The sequence below is a fragment of the Triticum dicoccoides genome, chromosome 5B, assembly GCF_002162155.2.
Source record: "Triticum dicoccoides isolate Atlit2015 ecotype Zavitan chromosome 5B, WEW_v2.0, whole genome shotgun sequence".
Classification (NCBI taxonomy): domain Eukaryota; kingdom Viridiplantae; phylum Streptophyta; class Magnoliopsida; order Poales; family Poaceae; genus Triticum; species Triticum dicoccoides.
In genome coordinates, this window is record NC_041389.1 from 88,592,434 (window position 1) to 88,619,312 (window position 26,879).

The 26,879-nt window shown below is 41.1% G+C and overlaps 3 non-coding genes across 3 annotated transcripts; all 3 read left to right on the forward strand.

Annotated features, from left to right (window-relative positions):
- The first annotated feature begins 14,005 nt into the window (after nt 1-14,005).
- Nucleotides 14,006-14,124, forward strand: LOC119313920. The gene has a single exon (XR_005152176.1). It is a non-coding gene; the product is annotated as a 5S ribosomal RNA (ribosomal RNA).
- Nucleotides 14,125-14,487: 363 nt separating this feature from the next.
- Nucleotides 14,488-14,606, forward strand: LOC119313973. Its single transcript, XR_005152222.1, has one exon. It is a non-coding gene; the product is annotated as a 5S ribosomal RNA (ribosomal RNA).
- A 369-nt stretch (nt 14,607-14,975) lies between these two features.
- LOC119313858 lies at nt 14,976-15,094 on the forward strand. The gene has a single exon (XR_005152118.1). It is a non-coding gene; the product is annotated as a 5S ribosomal RNA (ribosomal RNA).
- The last annotated feature ends 11,785 nt before the right edge of the window (nt 15,095-26,879 follow it).

The following is a 26,879-nucleotide window of genomic DNA, read 5'->3' on the forward strand; positions in this document are numbered from 1 at the left end:
GGCGGAGGACCAGCGGTGGGGAGTGTTTTCGAGGCGGGCGGGGCGGCACACCGCCGGCCGCAGGCGTCGGGGGGCTGCTATTTGGCCGGTGGTGGCTGGCGTCTCAGGGGGGGTGGAGGTTGAAGATGAACCACAGGCCCTTGATTTTGTATCCAACGGCTGCAAAATCGACTGACCAGAGATGAAAAAGTCAGTCGACCGACGTGTAGCCTCACCTTGCTATTGCGTTCAGTTTCGACAGCAAAATTCAGTTTCGACAGCAAAATTCAGTTTGGACAGTTAGGTTTAGTTTCAACAGTTAAGTTCAGTTTCGACAGTTGAGTTTAGAGATGAGCGGCTGATGTATTTTACATCTAGCACTTTGTGGTTATGTATTTTACGTCATGTATTGGAGATGCTATTAGAATTCCACTCAGGTTAACGTTGTTCGTTGTCTCTCTTGTCCTGCTTCAGCCTCTGCGTCGTACAACTCACCGGAGCTGCTCCAACAACGAAACCCTCCATCACAGTGGAGCAGTACCTCGGGCTCCATCTCCAGACGCCTAAGATTTTCTTCCCCTCCTCCGACATCAAAGTCAGCCGGAGCATCCTCACCGGCCAACCCAATCACGCTGAGATCGACATGGCTTCGCCAAAGAGGTTGTACACTTGTTGCATCTCTTTTTTACTCTACATGTTATATATATTGTCCACTGAGCACACGGATTTGTTCCTTTAGTGTCTCCTTGAAAGAAAAAACGTAGGAATTTTAATTTTCACTTGTCCTCCTTTTCAAATTCCTATTCATGAAGCACAAGACTAAGAGATAGTAGCATAATAGCATTATAACCGTACATTTTCTTGTGGTTTGACTTAATCTCACCATGCTTCTTTGCATCCTGTGATCTTCCAATTGTTGTGAATCAAACACCCAGATTGGCAGAAATCCTGTGTTTTTAAATTCTCATTTTTGCACGTGCATTCCTATCCTATTCCTGTCTATTTCCTATCCCTGCATCGTTGGAATCCTCCAATTCAAACGAGCCCTTACAGAATTACTTCTCTTACAGATAGTTGTCAAAGAAAACCTTGCATGGTTTGTCCCGGTCCTGCTGCGCCGTCGTCCACCCCAGCTCAGCTGCTCCAACGACAGAAGGGTCCAGCAGAGTAGGGATCCGGCCTCTAGACTGTCTTTCGCCGCCTCAGATCTTCTTCCCCGCCGCTGGAAGCCATGAAAATTGCATTACCATCATCAACCGAGTAGATGACCTCGAGGACTACACGGATCTGCAAGAGAGGTCGCACTCTTTCGTGTCTGCTTACTTTATGCATCGCTTAATATTAAATGCTACTTTATCGTCCTGTTCACCGATTAGACTCTGAGTCAGCTCCAAACTAATGGTCAAACTCGAGCTTTTAAATGGTTGTGGGGTACATATCGGGGCCGCTATCAATAGTATCTATCTACTATTTGGTTAATCTCCGGTGTCTACTATGAGTTTCATGTTGGGTGGGAAACAAACAGTAAAGAAGCCATTATCTGTATTTATTAACTGAAGCCATTATCTGCCTGCTATTATTGGTTTTGGGTCTATCCATAGGTTGCTACCATCACTCTGGATTTCTGCATGCACTCCTTACATAATCTCACTATGTTTTATTCCTATCCATGACAGTTATTGTAAACAATGGAACTGAACATGTAGAGCAAAAGAGACGAGCCTTGCGTGGCAATATAATTTCATGCAGACATCGCTCCATGGTAGGCGCAAAGGCAGCCCCCCTCCACGCATTTCGGATTGTAATCGATAGGAAGATATCTGTTCTGAGGGGGATTCAGAAGGAGAAGATAACTCCTATTTACCCCGTGAGGTCTTCGCCCTAACTTGGCATGCTGATGTTGGTTATATCATGCATACGGTGTCTTGCATTGCTTACTTTATACATCAAATATGGCATCTGCTTAGTTTAGACATCCTTGTGCGAATGCCATCTGTTTAGTTTATTCATCGTTTATGTGAATTATGCAACGCCACCTTGTTTAGCCAGGCATCATATATGTGAATTTTGCAATGCCATCCTGCTTAGCCAGTCATCTTATATGTAAATTATATTAGGCCATCTTTTTTTCGTTACATATTACATTCGTCAACAATGTTAGTACATTCAACTGCTCTTCGTGTGCATCAGCCATTTGACACGGTGATGGCAAATTCTGGAGTGAAACAAGGTCTTCTGAGCAGACTATGCTATCTGACAAAGCGCATATCTCGCTGGTTACAGATAGCTCCTCAGAGGAGGATTCAGAGACAGATGACCAGTCCTATCCCCCCCCCCCCGAGGTGTATGCTCTAACTTGGCAGGGTTATGTTGCTCATATCGTGCGTATGGTGTCTCGCATTGCTATGCCATTTGATTAGTTTAGACATGCTATGTGTGAATGCCACCTGTTCAGTGTCTAATTACCATATATGTGAATTAGGCATTGCCATCTTGTTGCAAGACATTATATATGTGAATTATACAATGCTATCCTGTTGCAAAGGCATTATATATGTGAATTATGCAATGCCATGCTGTTTAGCCAATCATCATGTATGTGAATTATATCATGCTATCATTTTTTTGTATTACGTGTTCCATTTGTTGACAATGTTTGTATATTCAACTACTCTTCCTGTGCATCAGCCATTTGAAGCAGTGATGGGAGTATCTGGAGTGAAAACAAGGTATTCAGAGCTGGCAATGCTACCTGCTGAAGCAGACATCTTGATGGCTACGGAGAGCTCCTCAGAGGATGATTCAGAGACTGATGACCAGTCCTATTTCCCCCCTGAGGTCTATGCTCAAACTTGGCAGGGTTATATTGCCCATGTCATGCATGTTGTCTTGCATTGCTTAGTTTTTACGTCATATATAGATTGCCATCTGCTTACTTGCTTACTATATAAATCATAGATTTGAATTATATCATGCCATCATGTTTACATAGTACATACACATCATCTATCTGAATTATGGCATGGCAACCCATTTAATAAAGACATCATATAGTTATATCATCTCATCCTGTTTAGTGTTTACAGTCATCATATTTAGAATTATGGCATTCTATCCATGAATGTATGTGAATTATGGCATGCCAACCTATTTAATAAACACATTATATAGTTATGTCATGTCATCCTGTTTACATAGTCTCATATTTTGAACTATGTCTTTCCATCTTTTTTAGTTAGCCATCATAATGTGAAATTGTGTCATGCTATCCTGTTTAGTTAGCCATCATCTATGTGAAATTGTGTCATGCTATCCTGTTTGGTCAGACAACATAAATATGAATTATTTCATGCCCTCTTTTATTCCCCACTATCCATTGCACCTGTCTATCATACAATGTCTATACTTTCAATTACTTTTCTTGTTTATCAGCCATTTGAATTGGAGAGCGTGATGGCAGTATCTAAGGGAGTAACAACACGATCTTCAGAAAAGATAGTGCTACCAGTTGATGCAGATAGAACCACGGTTGTACTTGCCCAAGGACCAGATCCACCACACATAACCCAGACTGTCGCAGATTGTACCCCTACCCAGTTGGACAAAGAACCAGCTACACCCCTTTTAATCCCAACCCCGGCAGATAGTAACCCAGTTCCAGTTGACACAGCACCGTCTAGCGGTTAGTAAGGGAACTGCAGTGCCCAAAGCACGAGGACCACCACTCCGAATCCCAACTCAACGCTTCAAGGAGAAGGAGATTTGTTCTCAGGTCAGGTTCTGTAGCTATGGTTCATAATCCTTTGCTCTTGCATTACTGCATTTACTCATACCAACTTGTTCCAAATTTGAAGGATGGAGTTGAAACTCCAATGGCGCAACAGGTATGTTTTAAACCTGTTTCTTTAACTGGTTTGCTGTTGTAATCTGCTCTATGTTGATTTCAGTTTCAATTGAATAAACAGTTATGTTCTCATGTCATGCACATTACAAGTGTTGTTATTGCTCTATAGTTACCCACACTTATATTCTGTCTATTCTGCTTTGTCTTGAACAAATATTATTTGAACTGTGTATCTATCTTGATTTGGCAACAAAAACTAGAATGATATAGACCATAAAGTGACCATGGCACATAGATATATGTTTGTTTCATGTTGTTATCCTGTCCACTTTACTACTGAACTCATTTACCAAAATGAGTTCCATATACAACATGGTAAACATGTGATGTGTCTGCTTGTTTCTTTTTTAGAATGCGGACAAAATATTGGAGAACAGTACCGCGTTATCCAATGGTAAAGGAAGTAATGCAGATAAGGTTTAAGATAGTGAGACATCCTTGTTGGTCTCCAAGAAAGCTGATAAAAACTATCTTGACGACAGTGAGGGAACCCAAAAGTCCTGTCTTGATGTAGTGTTCGAGTTACTGGCCACTACTGCTGGCACAAGCTCTTTGAACTCGCTGCCTAAATCAGTTCGTCTTCTTGGGTCTCAACTTCAAGTTGAAAGACATCGATCAGATGTGCTGCGACAGGAAGCTGAAGGACTGAGGAAGTCCCTGCAGATTCAGATGCATATTTTCTGGTGCAACAGCAAGTGCTGGAGGATTTAAGCGCCAAACAAGAGAAAGTTAATAAGCTTGCTAAGCATCTTGCCAGCATTATGGGTACCCAGGATATTGTTTCTTGAGATCTTCTGAAGTGGTTTCAGTTCTGGATTTGTTTTGCTGCGGCGTTTATTTGCGCTGGTCGCCAACTTTGACAACCAGTGTATATGATATGCTGCTTTGTTCCCTATATTTGCACTGGTGGCGAACTTTGATGCCCAGTGGATGTAATATGTGTAACAGCCGTGATAGCCTAGCATAAGTTGCTTGCTTATTTATTTCCTTGTTGTCTTGTTTATTTGTTTGCTTGTAGTCAGTGCAGTTCTTTTTAAAACTAGGCCACAATAACCATGGGCTAATATTTACTGTAGTGACACTGGGCCTCCTACGGGCCATAGAAATAGTGGGCCTTCTACGGGCCGTAGAAAGAGTAGGCCTTCTATGGGTTGTAGAAACAATGTGCCTTCTACGGGCCGTAGAAACAATGGGCCTTCTACGGGCCGTAGAAACAATGGGCCTTCTATGGGCCTTATCATCAATGGGCCTTATACGGGCCGTATGACCATAACGGGCCATCGTTAATAGGCCGTATTTGATGACGCTATGAAAACGGCCCAACGTATTAATGGACCACAAACGGGCCGATGTAACCACGGGCTGAATTTGGCCCACAAGCAGAAAATGACAGTAACGGGTCGTAAGTAAACGAATGCTGGAAATGAGCCCAAGAATAAATGGGCTTTGAGAAGGACGAAAGATAACATTTGCTGGAAACGGCCCAACTGAATAACGGGCCCTTAATGGGTACAAAGTGATATACTGTTCATTACGGGCCAGTTTCACCACGGGCCGTTAATGGGTGTAAAGTGATACACTGTTCATTGCGGGCCAGTTTCACCACGGGCCGTTAATAGGCCAAGAGTTACATAGGGCCTCATATGGGCCGAAAGACGTCATGGGTCATACATGGGCCAAAAGTGAAAATGGGCTGGAACCATATTGGATGGCCCAGATGACGCTACTGGGCCTAATTCGGATAGGGCGTAACGGGCCTTGGGTTAGCGGGCTGTAAATGGGCTATATGCGAACAGGCCGTTAACAGGCTTTCCATGGGCCGGCCCGCCACCTTTTGACAAAGTCAAATGGGCCGGCCTTTTCACAGGAATGGGCCTCTGTTGGGCCGTGCCACGTGTCGACGTATCATAGGCGCCTTCTGTCCAATGAGTGGATGACATTTGTCCCAACGGTTAGCCGACACGTGTTTCCTCCAGCCAATGATGATTTTACACGTGGAAAATCCCCATTGGTCGGGGCTGTTAACGGGTTATCGGATCCAAAACCCGACCCGATAGCTTAACGGCATTCCGTTACGGTGGAATCCACGTGTCGGTCACCCTTGACGAAAGCAGTTCTGCGACGCGTGATTTATCATCATGGAAGTGGACACTTCCGTGATGATAATTTTGGTAATGTCATCGAACACTTCTATGACAGCACAGGTATGAATATCTTGATTCTATCATAAATTTGTCATGGATGTACATGCATAACAAAAACCGCGACCTACTGTGGCAAACACGTATCATCGCGGAAGTGTATTTTTTTTGTAGTGCAAAAGGGTTATCAATTATTTATTTTCTCAAGGGCTATAGGCATCGGTTTACAAAAATTCCGATTTACAATGAATGTGCATTAAGTCGTCATCGGCCAAGAGCCGCCAGGTATTTAAACTCCGGATTTACTTGTCAACCGATGAGGTATTCAAATCTTTAATAGCCAAAACTGGCTGGATTTTCATGATGATATTGAATGATTGAGGTTTTCATATCGGATTATATTATTCAAATCTTGAATAGCCAACATGGCTGGATTTCTATTGTGATTATCAATAACCTATGATTGAGGTTTTCAAAGTCGCTTTAGCGCGACGGCTATTATTTTATCAATGGGCATGACTTATTTTACAATGGAGGAAATAGTCCCGAGTCACTGCAGGCTAACGACCCGGCACTTGGGGGCTACATTGTTCAAATTGAGATTACATTGAATATACAAGTCCCATGTCACTGCCAGCATGCACCATGGCACTTGGGGGCTAATGCAAAGTCTTTTTTGCTCAAATTATTGAATACCCGATTCATTACATTTTAAATGAGCCGGCCCTTGGGGGCTACCAATTGCTCCTGTCGGAAATTCAAGGTACACAAGCCTTAATCCATTATATTGAAAGATCCATTATTCAGTTGGTAGAGTACAAAGCTCTTAACCTTGTGGACATGGGTTCAAGCCCCATGGTGGAGACTACATCATTTGATGGTATTATTAATGAATCATATACAAAGTCCCAGCTCAGTAATATCTTATTGAGCCGGCCCTTGGGGGCTACACGTTGTTGCTCAAGTTTACATGATCATATTTACAAAGTCCCTGCTCATTATTGCATAATGACCCGGCCCTTGGGGGCTACACTGGTTGAAATCTTTATGATCATAAGGCAATTACAAGTCCCAGGTTGCAGCAAGCATGACAACCCAGCACTTGGGGGCTACAGGTGATATGCATATAAGGGAGGAATAACTTCAAATTATCAGTTTTGAACAAATCAGGTGTTATATTATTATCAGAGAAATCTGCAAAGTTTATGACCCGGCGTCATCATAAGATTAACCCAGCATCAGCAACAGTTATGACCCGGTGTTATCAATATTTACAAGCCGGAAATTTTGCTCACCAGCCTCTACATCTTTAAACCGGCGGATCACCAGATGAATCTTGAGTCCAATATGTTTATTAAGCCGGAGCTTTGGAAACCGACTCAAATGGATTCTTTATTCACAATATTTCTTCTACAAGCAAATTGATTATAAAGTTGGTCTGTTGACCCGGACTTTCCAGAAGGAGGAAATGACAAGGACTTAAGGATGATCAGGTGCCCGTTCAGGAAAACATTTAACCCGGAGCACAACCTATCAAGTTTGTTTTTGTGTTTATTTTACAGGATCAGTTTAACATGGATAAATCCAAATTAAACTGGGGGCTAATGTCGGGGATATACCCCGCGGTATGAGCCGGCCGGACTTGGCATTTCATTGGTAACCCGTCGGAGGATTGGTGACTCACGAGTCTGGCGGCTCACTGGTTTGATGACTCATAAGCCTGGCTACTCACTAATTGCCCCGACGGCGGGTCAGACGGATGAAAAGGCCCAATGCCCAGAAGGCCGGCTTATGTTATGATGGGTCGGCTTAAGAGGAAAGTGTAAGGAATATCCCCTTACAAAGGAAGCAAGACTAGGACTCCACTTGTAATAGACTAGTCCTAATCCTAATAGGACTCCACATGTAACCCACCCCTTCAACTTATATAAGGAGGGGCAGGGCACCCCAAGAGGGAGAGGCAATAAGAAACAATATCTAGGGCTAGACACAAATAGCCGGCTTACCGGCGAATCCCTCATGATCATAATGAGACCTAGCCACAAACGGCATGTAGGGTTATTACCGGATGATGTTTCCTGGGGCCCGAAGCTGTCTAAATCCTTATCTTGTGTTGTGTCTCTCGATTCCGCCTAACCCCTCTCAAGCTACCGCATAGATGCGTTGGCCTCGCGACTAAGTCCTCACACTAAGGACATCTGCCGTGATAATTCCACGACAGAACCTATTATGTTTTCATGAATGTATGTGTGTTCTTGATCCTATCTTGCAAGTCTATAGTCACCTATTATGTGTTATGATCCGACAACCCCGAAGTGACAATAATCGGGATACTTCTCGGTGATGACCACAGTTTGAGGAATTCATGTATTCACTATGTGCTAATGCTTTGTTCCGGTTCTCTATTAAAAGGAGGCCTTAATATCCCTTAGTTTCCACTAGGACCCCTCTGCCACGGGAGGGTAGGACAAAACATGTCATGCAAGTTCTTTTCCATAAGCACGTATGACTATTTACGGAATACATGCCTACATTACATTGATGAACTGGAGCTAGTTTTGTGTCACCCTATGTTATAGCTATTACATGAGGAATCGCATCTGGCATAATTATCCATCACTACTCCATTGCCTACGAGCTTTTCACATATTGTTCTTCGCTTAATTACTTTTCCGTTGCTATTGTTACAACTACTACAAAAACCCAAAATCTATTATCTTTACTTTTGCCACCGTTACCTTTATTATCATACTACTTTGCTACTAAATACTTTGCTACAGATACTAAGTTATCCAGGTGTGGTTGAATTGACAACTCAACTGCTAATACTCAAGAATATTCTTTGGCTCCCCTTGTGTCGAATCAATAAATTTGGGTTGAATACTTTACCCTCAAAAGCTGTTGTGATCCCCTACACTTGTGGGTTATCAGCACCATGCTGGAGATAGAACTGCACACAAGGTATTGCAATCCCGTTTTTATTGGCCTACTCTCTTCAAGGATGCTCGTAGGTTTGTCTTGTCTTGTGATGAATGTCAAAGAATTGGTAATATTAGTAGACGTCAGGAAATGCCTATGAATTATTCACTTGTTATTGAACCATTTGATGTTTGGGGCTTTGATTATATGGGACATTTCCTCCAATGGGTATACACATATTTTAGTTGTTGATTACATTACTAAGTGGGTAGAAGTTATTCGAACTAGTAGTGCTGATCATAACACTTCAATTAAGATGCTTAAAGAAATTATTTTTCCGAGGTTTGGAGTCCCTAGATATTTAATGATTGATGGTGGTTCAGATTTCATTCATGGTGCTTTCCGTAAATTGCTTGCCAAATATGATGTTAACCATAGAATTGCATCTCCATATCATCCTTAGTCCAGTGGTCAAGTAGAATTAAGCAATAGAGAGATTAAATAAGTTTTGCAAAAAGACTGTTAATAGATCTAGAAAGAAATGGTCTAAGAAACTTGATGATGCATTATGGGCTTATAGAACTGCTTATAAAAAGCCTGTGGGTATGTCTCCATATAAAATGGTTTATGGAAAGGCTTGTCACTTACCTCTTGAACTAGAACATAAAGCTTATTGGGCAATCAAAGAGCTCAACTATGATTTCAAACTTGCCGGTGAGAAGAGGTTATTTGACATAGGCTCGCTTGATGAGTGGAGACCCAAGCCTGTGACAATGCCAAGTTGTTTAAAGAAAAGGTTAAAATATGGCATGACAAAAGGATACAAAAGCGCGAGTTTAATGTAGGTGATCATGTTCTGCTATACAACCCTTGTTTAAGATTTTTTGCAGCGAATATTCTCTCTAAATGGGAAGGTCCTTACATTATTGAGGAGGTCTATCGCTCCGGTGCCATCAAAATCAACAATGCCGAAGGCACAAGTCCTAAGGTGGTAAACGGTCAAAGAATCAAACATTATATCTCAGGTAGTCCCATAAATGTTGAAACCAATATAATTAATACCATAACACCGGAGGAGTACATAAGGGATACTTTCTAGTACGTTTCAGACTCCGAAAAGGAATAGGTATGTGGTACGGTAAGTAAACTGACTCCAAAACTATTCTAATAGCAATTTTTCTCCATTATGGAATATATTAAAAGTAGTCTGAAAGAGACATGAGGAGACCACAAGGTTGGAGGGTGCGCCCTACCCCCTGGGCACGCCCCCTGCTTTGTGGCCACCTCATGTGCCCTCCGGACTCTGTTTTCTTGCACGATACTTCTTTTGGTCGGTAAAAATTCATTATATAATGTCCCGAAGGTTTTTACCACCGTACCACGACAAAATCTTATGTTCTTGTTTCAAGTTGTTTTTCTGACAGATCTAGATCATCATGACATCTCCAAGCGCCCCCAAGGGCAAGTTTTTTGAGAAGGTCATCAACCCTTACCTCGCGGAGGTGCTGCAACACCCTCAAACCATTGAGATGCGTGAAGGGGTGCTGCACATCCGCGATGTTTAGGGGCTGAAGAAGACCGGAGGCATGGAGACAAGACTCGAAGCAATGGAGCAGCAAGTTTTCAAGTGCCAAGGGATGGTGGAACATGGACTCAACGCCAATCACATGATGATTGCGGAGTTCACCAACAATCACAAGTTGGATGCCAAGAACATCGGGGAGGCCATTTTCAAGCTTCATGAGAAAATCGAGCATCTCCAAGCCCAGATCTATGACCTGCAAAACCAATACTATGAGTATGAATACAGATTTAAGAGGATGAGTTTGGCTGCAGATTTGAGGATCCCGGAGACTCGTTCATCTTTCTATGATGGTGAGCCTATGCCTTGGAAGATGGATGACAAGCCTACTACATCAACAACTCCATTATCACCACCTCCAAAGGAAGAGACATAAATACATGGGTATGGGCCCTCCCCTTGGCAGCTGCCAAGCTTGGGGGAGGTGCCCCGGTATCGTATCACCATCACACCTTTACTTTTATCATTTTTCTTAGTTCAGTCCTTTGGTTATATCTTGATCTAGTAGAATAAAAAAATTAGTATGATATAGCTTTGAGTTTTGTTCTGAGATCTATCTATGTAATCAAGTCCGTGAGCTATATAATAAAGAGTAGTTTTGAGTTGAGGGCTTTGCTTTCTTGCTATGATCTTGAGGGAATTAAAGAAAGAATAAAAAGAAATAAAAAGATCATATGTTGATCTTATGGAGAGTAATGACTTCACATATACAGAGTATGATGAATAAAAGTTGTTGAGAGTTGACAAACATAGTTTTGGTCATAGTTGCAATTAATAGGAAGTAGTAAATAAAGAGAGGTTTTCACATATAAATTTACTATCTTGGACATCTTTTGTAATTGTGAGAACCCATTAAAATATGACATGCTAAAAAGTTGATGTTGGACAAGGAATACAACATAATGGGATATATTTTCTTATATCCAAATAGAAGTTATATTATCATGGATCCTCCAACATGTTGAGCTTGCTTTTCCCTCTCATGCTAGCCAAATTATTTGCACCAAGTAGAGATACTACTTGTGCATCCAAACATCCCTTAAACCCAGTTTTTCCATGAGAGTACACCATACCTACCTATGGATTGAGTAAGATCCTTCAAGTAAGTTGTCATCGGTGCAAGTAATAAAAATTGCACTTTAAATATTTATGATCTATTAGTGTGAAGAAAATAAGCTTTATACGAACTTGTGATATGGAAGAAATAAAAGTGACGGACTGCATAATAGAGTTCTTTATCACAAGTGGCAATATAAAGTGACGTTCTTTTACATTAAGATTTTGTGCATCCAACCATAAAAGTGCATGACAACCTCTGCTTCCCTCTGCGAAGGGCCTATCTTTTACTTTTATCTTCTACCCTTATACAAGAGTCATGGTGATCGTCACCTTTCCTTTTTACACTTTTTCCTTTGGCAAGCACTATGTGTTGGAGAGATCCAGATATATATATCCACTCGGATGTAGGTTATCATAAAGTATTATTGTTGACATTACCCTTGAGGTAAAAGTTTGGGAGCCGAAACTTTAAGCCCCTATATTTCTCTGTGTCCAATTGAAGCTTTGAACCCATAAGTATCACGTGAGTGTTAGCAATGTGAAAGACTAAATGATAGTTGACTATGTCGACTTGCTGAAAAGCTCTTAAATTGACTCTTTATGATGTTATGCTAAATTGCAATTGCTTCAATAACTGAGATCATGGTTTGTTAGTTTTCAATGAAGTTTTTGGTTCATACTTTACCTTGTGAATGAGTTGTTAATTTAAAATAGGAAATTATATGACGATATATGTTGTTGTTCTAAAAATGATCATGATGCCCTCATGTCCGTATCTTATTTTACCGACACCTCCATCTCTAAACATGTGGACATATTTTTCGATATCGGCTTTCGCTTGAGGACAAGCAAGGTCTAAGCTTGGGGGAGTTGATACGTCCATTTTGCATCATGCTATTATATGAATATTTATTGCATTATGGGTTGTTATTACACATTATAGCACAATACTTATACCTTTTCTCCCTTATTTTACAATGTTTACATCAAGAGGGACAATGTCGGCAACTGGAATTCTGGGCTAGAAAAGGAGCAAATATTATAGAACTATTCTGCACAACTCCAAAAGTCATGAAACTTCACGGAGAGTCAATTTGGTATTAAAAAATATTGGGTGAAGAAAGCAACAGAGGGGGGCCACCTGCCATCCACAAGGGTGGAGGGCGCGCCCTACCCCCCTTGGCGCACCCATATCTTGTGGGCCACCTGGCAGGCCCCCGATGCCCATCTTTTGCTATAAGGTGCGTTTTGACCTAGAAAAAATCAGAAGGAAGCTTTCGGGACGAAGCGCCACCGTCTCGAGGCAGAACCTGGGCAGAACCAATCTAGGGCTCCGACGAAGCTATTCTGCCGGGAAAACTTCCCTCCGGGAGGGGGAAGTCGAAGCCATCGTCATCACCAACAATCCTCTCATCGAAGGGGTCAATCTCCATCAACATCTTCACCAGCACCATCTGCTCTGAAACCCTAGTTCATCTCTTGTATCCGATCTTTGTCTCAAAACCTCATATTGGTACCTGTGGGTTGTTAGTAGTGTTGATTACTCCTTGTACTTGATGCTTGTTGGTTTATTCGGTGGAAGATCATATGTTCAGATTCTTAATGATGAATAATATTCCTATGATGAACATGAATATGCTTTGTGAGTAGTTACGTTTATTCCTGAGGACATGGGAGAAGTCTTGTTATAAGTAATCATGTGAATTTGGTATTCGTTCGATATTGTGATGAGATGTATGTTGTCTTAACTCTAGTGGTGTTATGTGGACGTCGACTACATGACACTTCACCATGATTTGGGCCTAGGGGAAGGAATTGGGAAGTAATAAATAGATGATGGGTTGCTAGAGTGACAGAAGTTTAAACCCTAGTTTATGTGTTGCTTCGTAAGGGGCTGATTCGGATCCATATGTTTCATGCTATGGTTAGATTTATCTTAATTCTTCTTCTGTAGTTGCGGATGCTTGCGAGAGGGGTTAATCATAAGTGGGAGGCTTGTCAAGGAAGGGCAGCACCCAAGCACCAGTCCACCCACATATCAAATTTTAGAAGTAACGAACGTGAATCATATGAGCATGATGAAAACTAGCTTGACAATAATTCCCATGTGTCCTCGGGAGCGCTTTGCTTTATATAAGAGTTCGTACAGGATTTTCCATTGCTACAAAAAGGATTGGGCCACCTTGCTGCACCTTGTTTACTTTCGTTACTTGTTACCCGTCATGAATTATCTCATCATACAACTATCCGTCACCGATAAGTTTAGTGCTTGCAGAGAATACCTTGCTAAAAACCGCTTGTCATTTCCTTCTGCACCTCGTTGGGTTCGACACTCTTACTTATCGAAAGGAGTACGATAGATCCCCTATACTTGCGGGTCGTCAGTGGCAAGCATAAGGGAGAAAGACGGGGTAACATGACGAATGCGATAATACCAACACTAAAGCACTGGATCCCATCAGAATTCCAAAGTTAAGCATGCTTGGGCGAGAGTGGTACCAGGATGGGTGACCTCCTGGGAAGTCCTCGTGTTGCATTCCCTTTTTAAATATTTTTTGCGCCTCGTGACAAACATATTGCACGTGCGCGATATATATTAACCATATTATATTATTTTTGACGTTTGCGATATGTTTAAGCTCACTGCTCATTGCTCGCGCGTCCAACGGCGGTTTTCTGGCGTGAAGAGCCCATTCTGAAATGGGTGTAAAAAGACATGTTGTTGTGGTATAGAGGGGGCTGGAAACCGTGGTAAACTCGTCTCCGTGTTTGAGCGGGAGAGTAAGTAGTATATGACATTATCCATTTTTCGGCAACGGTTGTAATGGTAGTAAGAATGTACAATCGTCTTTGAAGTGGATGTGGGAATGGCAAGCATAAGGGACGAAGACGGGTAACATGCCGGATGCGATCATACCAGCACTAAAGCATCGGAACCCATAAGAACTTTGAAGTTAAGCATGCTTGGTCAAGAGTAGTACTAGGATGGGTGACCTCCTGGGAAGTCCTCGTGTTGCATTTGCTTTTTAATTATTTTTTGCGCCTCGTGACAAACATATCGCACGTATGCGATATATGTTAACCCCGTTATATTATTTTTGATGTTTGTGATATGTTTAAGCTCGCTGCTCATTGCTCGTGTGTCTAGGGGCGCCTTGGTGGCGTGAAGAGCGCGTTCTTAAAGGGGTGGAAAATACGTGTTGCTGCAGTATAGAGGGAGGGGTGGAAACCATGGTAAACTCGTCTCTGTGTTTGGGCGGGAGAGTAAGTAGTATATGACATTATCCGTTATTAATTAGGCAACGGTTGTAATGGTAGTAAGAATGTACAATTGTCTTTGAAGTGGATGTGGGAGTGGCAAGCATAAGGGATGAAGACGGGGTAACATGTCGGATGCGATCATACCAGCACTAAAGCACCGGATCCAATCAGAACTCTGAAGTTAAGCGTGCTTGGGTGAGAGTAGTACTAGGATGGGTGACCTCTTGGGAAGTCCTCGTGTTGCAATCCCTTTTTAATTATTTTGTGCGCCTCATGATAAACATATCGCACGTTGATGACCCACAAGTATAGGGGATCTATCGTAGTCCTTTTGATAAGTAAGAGTGTCGAACCCAACGAGCAGCAGAAGGAAATGACAAGCGGTTTTCAGTAAGGTATTCTCTACAAGCACTGAAATTGTAGGTAACAGATAGTTTTGTGATAAGATAATTTGTAACGGGTAACAAGCAATGAAAGTAAATAAAGTGCAGCAAGGTGGCCCAATCCTTTTTGTAGCAAAGGACAAGTCTGGACAATTTCTTATAATGAGAAAAGCGCTCCCGAGGACACATGGGAATTATCGTCAAGCTAGTTGTCATCACGCTCATATGATTCGCGTTCGGTACTTTGATAATTTGATATGTGGGTGGACCGATGCTTGGGTACTGCCCTTTCTCGGACAAGCATCCCACTTATGATTAACCCCTATTGCAAGCATCCGCAACTACAAAAGAAGTATTAGGTAAACCTAACCATAGCATGAAACTAATGGATCCAAATCAGCCCCTTACGAAGCAACGCATAAACTAGGGTTTAAGCTTCCGTCACTCTAGCAACCCATCATCTACTTATTACTTCCCAATGCCTTCCTCTAGGCCCAAATAATGGTAGTGTCATGTAGTCAACGTTCACATAATAGCACTAGAGGAGAGACAACATACATCTCATCAAAATATCGAACGAATACCAAATTCACATGACTACTAATAGCAAGACTTCACCCATGTCCTCAGGAACAAATGTAACTGCTCACAAAGCATATTCATGTTCATAATCAGAGGAATATTAATATGCATTAAGGATCTGAACATATGATCTTCCACCAAGTAAACCAATTAGCATCAACTACAAGGAGTAATCAACACAACTAGCAACCCACAGGTACCAATTTGTGGTTTTGATACAATATTGGATACAATAGATGAACTAGGGTTTTGAGGGGAGATGGTGCTGGTGAACATGTTGATGGAGATTGACCCCCTCCGGATGAGAGGATCGTTGGTGATGATGATGGTGATGATTTCCCCCTCCCCGAGGGAAGTTTCCCTGGTAGAACAGCTCTGCCGGAGCCCTAGATTGGTTCCGCCAAGGTTCCGCCTCGTGGCGGCGGAGTTTCGTCTCGTAAGCTTGCCTCTGATTTTTTTTTCCAGGGCAAAAGCCTTTATATAGCAGAAGATGGGCACCGGAGGGCCACCACGGGGCCAAGGAGATAGGGGCGTGGCCAATAGGGGTGGGCGCACCCCCCACCCTCCTAGCCTGGGTGTGGGCCCCCTCTGGTGTTTTCTTTGCTCAATAATTCTTATTAATTCGAAATGTGACTTCTGTGAAGTTTCAGGATTTTTGGAGTTGTGCAGAATAGGTTTCCAATATTTGCTCCTTTTCTAGCCAGAGTTCCAGCTGTCGGCATTCCCCCTCTTCATGATAAACCTTGTAAAATAAGAGAGAATAGCCATAAGTATTGAGACATAATGTGTAATAACAGCCCATAATGCAATACATATTGATATAAAAGCATGATGCAAAATGGACGTATCAACTCACCCAAGCTAAGACCTCGCTTGTCCTCAAGCGGAAGCCGAAATCGAAAAATATGTCCACATGTTTAGAGATAGAGGTGTCGATAAAAATAAAATACAGACATGAGGGCATCATGATCATTCTCATAATAGCAACATATATAGATTTTGCCATATGGTTTCTTATGCTCAAGTAACAATCAATTCACAATGTCAAGTATGGTTCAGAAACTTCATTGAGTAACAAACTATAATCTGGGTCATTGAAGCAATTGCAATGTATCATAACATCGAAAGGAGTCAAGAATAGAGCTTTTCAGCAAGTCCACATACTCAGCTATCATACAGTCTTCTACAATTTCTAACACTCACGCAATACTTGTGGTTATGGAGTTTTAATCGGACACTGAGAAAGATAGGGGCTTATTGTTTCGCCTCCCAACGTATTCATCTTTGGGTGATGTCAACAATAATAGTTCATGCTAACTTACATCCAATTGGATATATATATCAAGATCTTTCCAACATGAGGTGCTTGCCAAAGGATAAAATAAAAAAGGGAAAGGTGAGGATCACCTTGACTATTGCATAAAGTAAAGGCATAAAGTAAAAGATAGGCCCTTCGCAGAGGGAAGCAGAGGTTTTCATGTGCTTTAAGGGTTGGATGCACAAAATCGTAATGCAAAAGAACGTCACTTTATATTGCCACTTGTGATATGAACCTTTATTATGCAGTTCGTCGCTTTTATTACTTCCATATCACACGATCGTATAAAGCTTATTTTCTCCGCACTAATAAGTCATACATATTTAGAGAGCAATTTTTATTGCTTGCAACATGACAACTTACTTGAAGGATCTTACTCAATCCATAGGTAGGTATGGTGGACTCTCATGGCAAAACTGGGTTTAAGGATATTTGGAAGCACAAGTAGTATCTCTACTTGGTGCAAGGAATTTTTTTGGCTAGCATGAGGGGGAAAGGCAAGCTCAACATGTTGGGAAGATCAATGACAATATACTTTAACCGAGATGTGAGAGAACATAAACCATTACATTGTCTTCCTTGTCCAACATCAACTCTTTAGCATGTCATACTTAATGAGTGCTCACAATCATAAAAGATGTCCAAGATAGTATATTTATATGTGAAAACCTCTCTTTCTTTATTACTTCCTATTAATTGCAACGATGACCAAAACTACGTTTGTCAACTCTCAACAACTTTTATGCCTCACACTCTTTATATGTGAAGTCATTACTATCCATAAGATAAATATAAACTCTTTTATTCTTTTTATTCTTTCTACTTTCTCAAGATCATAGCAAGATATCAAAGCCCTTGACTCAACACTAATCTTTATTATAGATAGCTCACGGACTCGATTACATAAAGAGATCACAAAGCAAAACTCAAAACTACTTCATACCAAAACTTCAATCTACTAGATCAAGATATTACTAAAAGGATCGAACTAAGTAAAACGGTAAAGATAGGAGTGTGATGGTGATACGATACCGGGGCACCTCCCCCAAGCTTGGCAGTTGCCAAGGGGAGTGCCCATACCCATGCAATTATGTCCTCGGAGGTGATGGAGGTGATGATGATGATGGTGGATAATCGCACATCGAGCGTAAAAGCTCCTCCAACTTGCGGATGATGCCCTTGAGTCCGACAATATGATCCTTCAACAAAATATTTTCCTGCGTGAGATACTTGTTTTGTATGCGAGCTAACTCAATCATCTTGAAAGCTTCAATCTCAGTTGGAGTAAAGAGGTTAGGTAGAGGTTGAGGGATGTCTTCTTCTTCCATCGCCGGAGCTTGATCCTCCATGGCCTTCTTGATCCCTTCATCCTTGTTGATCTCCTCCGGTTCTTCTCTTTTCAGCTCTATATTCAATATCCAAGCATCCTTGTCTTCATTGTTGAAGGAGGGCGATGTCATGGTGCTCTCGATCTGTCAGAAAAACAGCTCGAAACGAAAACAGAGGATATTTGCATGATACGATGGTCAAAACCTTTGGGAGATTATATAATGAATTTTTACCGACCAAAATACGTAATGTGCGAGAAAACGGAGTCTGGGAGGCACACGAGGTGCCCACGAGATAGGGGGCGCGCCCAGTAAGGGTGGGCGCGCCCTCCACCCTCGTTGAGGCCTCGTGCCCTTCCCGGATTACTTCTTTCTTTCCAAAATTCTTAAATATTCCAAAACGGAGAAAAATTGCCATTAGAATTGTTTTGCAGTCGGTTTACTTACCGTACCACATACCTATTCCTTTTCGGAGTCTGAAACATTCTGGAAAGTATCCCTTATGTATTCCTCCAGGGTTACGGTCTCAATAATATTGGTTTCAACATTGATAGGATTACCTGAGATATAATGTTTGATTCTTTGACCGTTCACCACCCTCGGACTTGTGCCTTCGAAGTTGTTGATTTTTATGGCACCGGAGCGATAGACCTCCTCGATAACATAAGGACCTTCCCATTTAGAGAGAAGTTTTCCTGCAAAAAATCTTAAACGAGAGTTTAATAGCAACACATAATCACCTACGTTAAACTCACACTTTTGTATCCTTTTGTCATGCAATCTTTTAACTTTTTCTTTGAACAGCTTTGCATTCTCATAGGCTTGAGTTCTCCATTCATCAAGTGAGCTAATGTCAAACAACCTCTTCTCACCGGCAAGTTTGAAGTCATAATTGAGCTCTTTAATATCCCAATATGCTTTATGTTCAAGTTCTAGAGGTAAGTGACATGCTTTCCCATATACCATCTTGTACGGAGACATACCCATAGGATTTTTATATGCAGTTCTATAGGCCCATAATGCATCATCAAGTTTCTTGGACCAATTCTTTCTAGATCTATTCACAGTCTTTTGCAAAATTAATTTGATCTCTCTATTGCTCAACTCTACTTGACCACTGGATTGTGGGTGATAAGGAGATGGGATTCTATGATTAACATCATACTTAGCAAGCATCTTACGGAAAGCACCATGAATAAAATGTGAACCACCATCAGTCATAATATATCTAGGGACTCCAAACCTCGGAAAAATAACTTCTTTAAGCATCTTAATAGAGGTGTTTTGATCAGCACTACTAGTTGGAATAGCTTCTACCCACTTAGTAACATAATCAACAGCAACTAAAATATGTGTGTAACCGTTAGAGGCAGGAAAAGGTCCCATATAATCAAAGCCCCAAACATGAAATGGTTCAATAACAAGAGAATAATTCATAGGCATTTCCTGACGTCTACTAATATATCCAATTCTTTGACATTCATCACAAGACAAGACAAAATTACGAGCATCTTTGAAGAGAGTAAGCCAATAAAAACTGGATTGCAATACCTTATGTGCACTTCTATCTCCAGTGTGGTGTCCTCCATATGGTTCAGAGTGACACTTGCATAGGATCTGTTCATGTTCATGCTTAGGTACAAAACGTCTAATAACACCATCTACTCCTTCTTTATAAAGGTGTGGGTCATCCCAGAAGTAATGTCTTAAATCATAAAAGAACTTTTTCTTTTGCTGGTATGTGAGACTAGGTGGTATAATTTAGCAACAATTTAATTAGCATAATCAGCATACCAAGGAGCAGTACGAGAAGCATTAATGACCACTAATTGTTCATCAGGAAAGCTATCATCAATAGGTAGTGGGTCATCAAGAACATTCTCTAACCTAGACAGGTTGTGTGCAACGGGGTTCTCAGCTCCCTTTCTATCAATAATATGCAAATCAAATTCTTGGAGCAAGAGAACCCATCTAATGAGTCTAGGCTTAGCATCTTTCTTTTCCATAAGATATTTAATAGCAGCATGATCAGTGTGAATAGTAACTTTAGAATCAACAATATAAGGTCTGAACTTATCAAAAGCAAATACAACTACTAAGAACTCTTTTTCAGTAGTAGCATAATTTCTCTGGGCAGTATCAAGAGTTTTACTAGCATACTGGATAACATTTAATTTCTTATCAACTCTTTGTCTTAGAACAGTACCTACAGCATAATCACTAGCATCACACATAATTTCTAAGGGTAAATTCCAATCAGGTGGCTGAACAATAGGTGCAGTGATCAAGGCTTTCTTAAGTATTTCAAATGCTTCTACACAATCATCATCAAAGACAAAAGGAATATCTTTTTGCAATAAATTAGTCAGAGGCCTAGAGATTTTAGAGAAGTCCTTAATGAACCTCCTATAAAAACCGGCCTGACCAAGGAAACTTCTTATACCTTTTATGTCCTTGGGACATGGCATCTTTTCAATAACATCAACTTTAGCTTTATCAACTTCAATACCTCTCTCGGAAATCTTATGCCCCAAGACAATGCCTTCATTAACCATAAAGTGGCGCTTTTCCCAATTCAAGACGAGACTGGTGTCTTCACATCTCTGCAAAACTCGATCAAGGTTGCTCAAGCAATCATCAAAAGAGGATCCATAAACGGAGAAGTCGTCCATGAATACCTCACAAATCTTTTCACAAAAGTCAGAGAATATAGCCAGCATGCATCTTTGAAAGGTAGCAGGTGCATTACATAAACCAAAAGGCATACGTCTATAAGCAAAAGTACCGAAAGGGCAAGTAAAAGTAGTTTTTGATTGATCCTCCGCTGACACAGGTATTTGAGAGAAACCAGAATAACCATCTAGAAAGCAGAAATGTGTATGTTTGGATACTCTTTCTAGCATTTGATCAAAAAAGGTAAAGGGTAATGATCTTTCTTAGTAGCTTTATTTAATTTACGGGAATCAGTTACCATCCTATAGCCTGTAATAATTCTTTGCGGGATCAATTCATCTTTATCATTAGGAACGACAGTAATACCTCCCTTTTTAGGAATGTAATGACAGGACTTACCCAGTCACTATCAGCCACGGGATAAATTATACCTGCCCCAAGGAGCTTTAGTATCTCCTTTCTTACCACTTCTTTCATCTTAGGATTTAACCGTCGTTGAGGATCTCTAACTGGTTTGGCATCTTTCTCCACTTTAATTTTATGTTGGCATAGAGTGGGACTAATGCCCTTAAGGTCATCCAGAGTATATCCAATAGCAGCACGGTGCTTCTTCAGAGTTTTCAATAATCTTTCTTCTTCTTGCTCTGAAAGGTTAGCACTAATAATAACAGTATATATTTTCTTTTCATCGAGATAAGCATACTTAAGATTATCAGGTAATGGTTTGAGCTCAAACACGGGATCACCCTTGGGTGGAGGGGGTCCCCTAGGATTTCAACAGGTAGGTTCTGTTTCAGAATAGGACCCTGTTGAAGGAACACATCATCTATTTCCCTTCTTCATTCATAAACATATCATTTTCATGGTTTAGCAAATATTGTTCTAACGGATCAGTAGGAGGCATAGCAATAGAAGCAAGACCAATAATCTCATCCTTACTAGGTGATTCTTTATCACGGGTTGTCTACGAAACTTAGCAAAATTAAACTCATGAGACATATCCCCTAAGCCAATTGTAACAATATCCTTTTCACAATCAATCCTAGCATTAACAGTATTCAAGAAGGGTCTAGCAAATATAATGGGACAAAAGTCATCTTGTGGGGAACCAAGAACAAGAAAATCAGCAGGATATTTAACTTTCCCACACAAGACTTCAACATCTCTAACAATCCCAACTGGCTTAATGGTGTCCCTATTGGCAAGCTTAATAGTAACATCAATACCTTCTATTTCAGCAGGTGCAATATCATGTATAATTTCTTTATATAAGTCGAAGGGTATTGCACTAGCACTAGCACTCATATCACATAAGCCATGATAACAATGATCTCCTATTTTAACAGAAATAACAGGCATGCCTACAACAGGTCTATGTATCTTAGCATCTGGTCTAGCAATATTAGCAGTTTCACCACAGAAATAAATAACATGCCCATCTAAATTATCATCCAAGAGATCTTTAACCATAGCAATACTAGGTTCAACCTTAATTTGCTCAAGAGGTGTATAAGTTCTAGTATTACTCTTATGAACAACAGTTAAAGCTTTAGCGTGATCCTTCATCCTAACAGGAAAAGGTGGTTTCTCAACATAACTAGTAGGAACAATAGGATCATTATAAGTGATAGTCTTTTCTTCAACTGTAATAGGTGCAACTACTTTTACTTCAATGGGAGGATTATATCTAAACCACTTCTCCTTATGGAGATCAACGTGAGTAGCAAAAGAATCACAAAAATCTGCTACTATCTCAGAGTCAAGTCCATACTTAGCGCTAAATCCACGAAAAGCATCGGTATCCATAAAAGATTTAACACAATCAAACTTAGGTGTTATACCTGACTCCATACCATCATCGAAACCCCAATCTTCAGAGTTGCATTTAATTCTTTCCAATAAATCCCACTTGAATTCAATAGTCTTCAGCATATAAGAATCAGCACAGGAAGTATCGAGCATGGTGCGATCATTGAGAGAAAGACGAGCATAAATTTTTTGAATAATCATATCTCTTGAGAGCTCATGATTGGGGCATGAATATAACATTGACTTAAGCCTCCCCCATGCTTGAGTGATGCTTTCTCCTTCGCGAGGCCAGAAATTATATATGTAATTACGATCACGTTGAATAAGATGCATATGATAGAACTTCTGGTGAAATTCCAACTTCAGTCGTTTATAATTCCAAGATCCCGTATCATCACATAGCCTAAACCGTGTCAATGCATCTCCCTTCAAAGATAAAGGGAAAACCTTCCTTTTGACAACATCATTGGGAATACCTGCAAGCTTAAATAATCCACAAACTTCATCCACAAAGATAAGGTGTAAATCGGGATGCATCTTGTTCTTAGTGTGAGGACTTAGTCGCGGAATTAACACGTTAGATGTCCTTAGTGTGAGGACTTAGTCGCGAGGCCAATGCATCTATGCGATAGCTTGAGAGGGGTTGGGTGGAATTGAGAGACACAACACAAGACAAGGATTTAGACAGCTTCGGGCCCCGGGAAACATCATCCGGTAATAACCCTACATGATGTTTGTGTCTAGGTCTCATTATGATCATGAAGGAGTCGCCGGTAAGCCGGCTCTTGTGTCTAGCCCTAGAGATTGTTTCGTCTTGCTTGTCCCTCTTTGGGGAGCCCTACCCCTCTTTATATAGGTTGAAGGGGCGGGTTACATGTAGAGTCCTATTAGGATTAGAACTAACTTATTCTCTATTACAAGTCGGATACAAGTACGGGTCTTGCTTCCTTGTAAAGGAAATATTCCTCATGCCTTTTGTCTTAAGCCGGCCCCCCATAATATGAGCCGGCCTACTGGGCCTTGGGCCTAGTCTTCTATGTGACCCGCCGTCGGGGTCATCCGTGAGTCGTCTGACCTGTGAGCTGCCAGACCCGTGAGTCGCCAGTCCTCCGGCGGGTCATCGGTGAAGCGCCAAGTCCGGCCGGGTCATACTTCCGGCCGGGTCATACCGCGGGGTATATCCCCGACATTAGCCCCCAGTTTAATTTGGATTTATCCATGTTAAACTGATCATGTAAAACAAACACAAGAACAACTTTGACAGATTGTGTTCCGGGTTAAAAATTCTTGTACGTCGGCACCTGATCATCCTTAATTCCTTGTGCTCCGGGTTAAATATTCTTCTGTGACGGGACCTGATTATCCTTAAGTCCAATTGTCATTTCCTTCATCTAGAAAATCTGGATTAAATAAGTTAGCTTCATACTCAATTTGCTGATGTTGGTTTCTCACAAAAAAATATTGTGAAGAATAATCCACTTGAGTCGGCTTCCAAGGCGCCGGGTTAAATAATTTTGGTCTTCAAATACTCATCTGATATTCAGCCGGCTTGAAGATGTAAAAATTGCCGGTTTATCATTACCAAAAACTACCGGATTATAAAACAGACGATGGCGGGTCATAATTGTTGTTGACACCGGTTTATGTAATTGATCCTCCTGATTTGCTCAAAACTGATAGTTTTAAGATTTTTCTCCCTTATATCCATATTACCTGTAGCCCCCATGTCTTGAGCAGAACAAAGTGATGGTTTAAGACTTGCTCCAATAAATGTTGCAACCTTGAAGAAATCTGGTTTATTCATCTCAATCATATAAACTGAATATTCCACACATGTAGCCCCCAAGTGTCGGGTTGTCATGCTTGCAGTAACCTGGGACTTGTAATTGTCGTATGCTCATAAAATTTCAACCAGTGTAGCCCCCAAAGGCCGGGTCATTATGCAATAATGAGCAGGGACTTTATACAAATATCATGTAGACTTGAGCAGCAACGTGTAGCCCCCAAGGGCCAACTCATTTAAAATGTGATGAGTCGGGTCTTCAATAAGTTGAGCAAAAAATGACTTTGCATTAGCCCCCATGTGCCATGGTGCATGCTGGCAGTGACATGGGACTTACATATTTGATATAATCCTAATCTGAATAATATAGCCCCCAAGTGCCGGGTTGTAAGCCTGCAGCGACTCGGGACTATTCCTTCCATTGTAGAATAAATCATATCCATTGATAAAAATAATAGTCGTTGCGCTAAAGCAACTTTGAAAACCTCAATCCTAACACTGGTTATTGATAATCACAATAGAAATCCAGCCATGTTGGCTATTCGAGATTTGAATAATATAATCCGATATGAAAACCTCAATCATTCAATATCATCATGAAAATACAACCGGTTTTGGCTATTAAAGATTTGAATACCTCATCGGTTGACAAGTAAATCTGGAGTTTAAATACCTGGCGGCTCTTGGCCGATGACGACTTAATGCGCATTCATTGTAAGACGGAATTTTTGTAACCCGGTGGCCTATAGCCCTTGAGAAAATCAATAATTGATAACCCTTTTGAGACACCAATTCCAGTGATGAGCTTGGACTGAAGCATTTATATAAGTCATAATTCTGCAAATCCTGCATAGATTTTAAACAACATATGCCATGGCGACTTAACGTCAAGGGCCACGGCGGGTAACCACCCAAATGTAGTCTTACCCTGCACACAAGTAGATCACGAGAACCCTTGGCGGTTTACCGCAGGGCAGGTCATAATACCTCACATATAACCATTGTGATATTGAATTTTTACTGCCGGTTTATATGACATGTGCAGTAAGGGTGATAACCCAATCCTTGGAAGCCAATACTTCCACATAGATGATGATTTTTCATAAGCTGGTGACTTATAGTCAAAAGTCAAGCCAGGTTAAGCATACAACACTTATATACATTTGAGATATAATCCAAAAAAGGTCTCAAGTCAAACCCAAAATTGTTCGCAAAAAAGACTTAAAAAATTTAAGGCTTCTGATTCGTATACGATCAGAAAACCATTCCAAAGGGGTTGAGCTAAGATTCAAATACAATCATATAGCCCCTAGTGGCTTTGGCGTTGCCGATCAAGAGGGTACCAACAGCTATGTTCTCTTTGGTTCGAATACGACCTATGTTTGAACAGGAAGCCCCCAAATGACCTTGAGAGTTGTTTAACGATGCTGATTCGAATACGATCCACGTCGGACCCAAAAGAGGTTAAGCTATGATTCGGATACGATCAAGAAGCCCCCTAGTGAGTTTGGCAGTGTGCCGATCAAAAGGGTTTCGACATATATGTTCTCTTTGGTTCGAATACGACCTATGTTTGAACAGGAAGCCCCCAAGTGATCATATATTAGCATTGCATCGATCAAGATGGTACCGACAGCTATGCTCGATGAGCAGGAAGCCCCCAAGTGACCATAATAAGATAAGCCGTAAGGCAGGATACCTATGTTTGAACCGCGCATCATGGTAGCAAGTTCTTTTTGGCAACCTTTAATTTTTCTTAGAACTCGAACTTGCGAGAGATTAATTCTTTTTGAACCGGAACTTTAAACCGGATTTGAAAGCTTCAAAACTTTGTGGGAGACAGATTGTCCCTGAACCGGATGTTTGCACCGAATTTGAGAGCTTAAAAGCTTTGTAAGAGACAAATTTACCTTGAGCCGGATGTTTGAACCGGATTTGAGAGCTTCAAAGCTTTGCGGGAGAGAGATGTCTCTTGAACCGGATTTTAAACCGGATATCTTCTTTATTTTGGGCCGGAAATTTTCTAACGGCCTTTAGACTGTCAATATTTACTGAGCCATGTCATCATAGCCCACGAGTCTTAAGGCAACTTGAGGAGTTGGCTGGAGATTCCTCATAATTAACCGTGATATAGACCGGTCTGAATCCTGCATGGGAC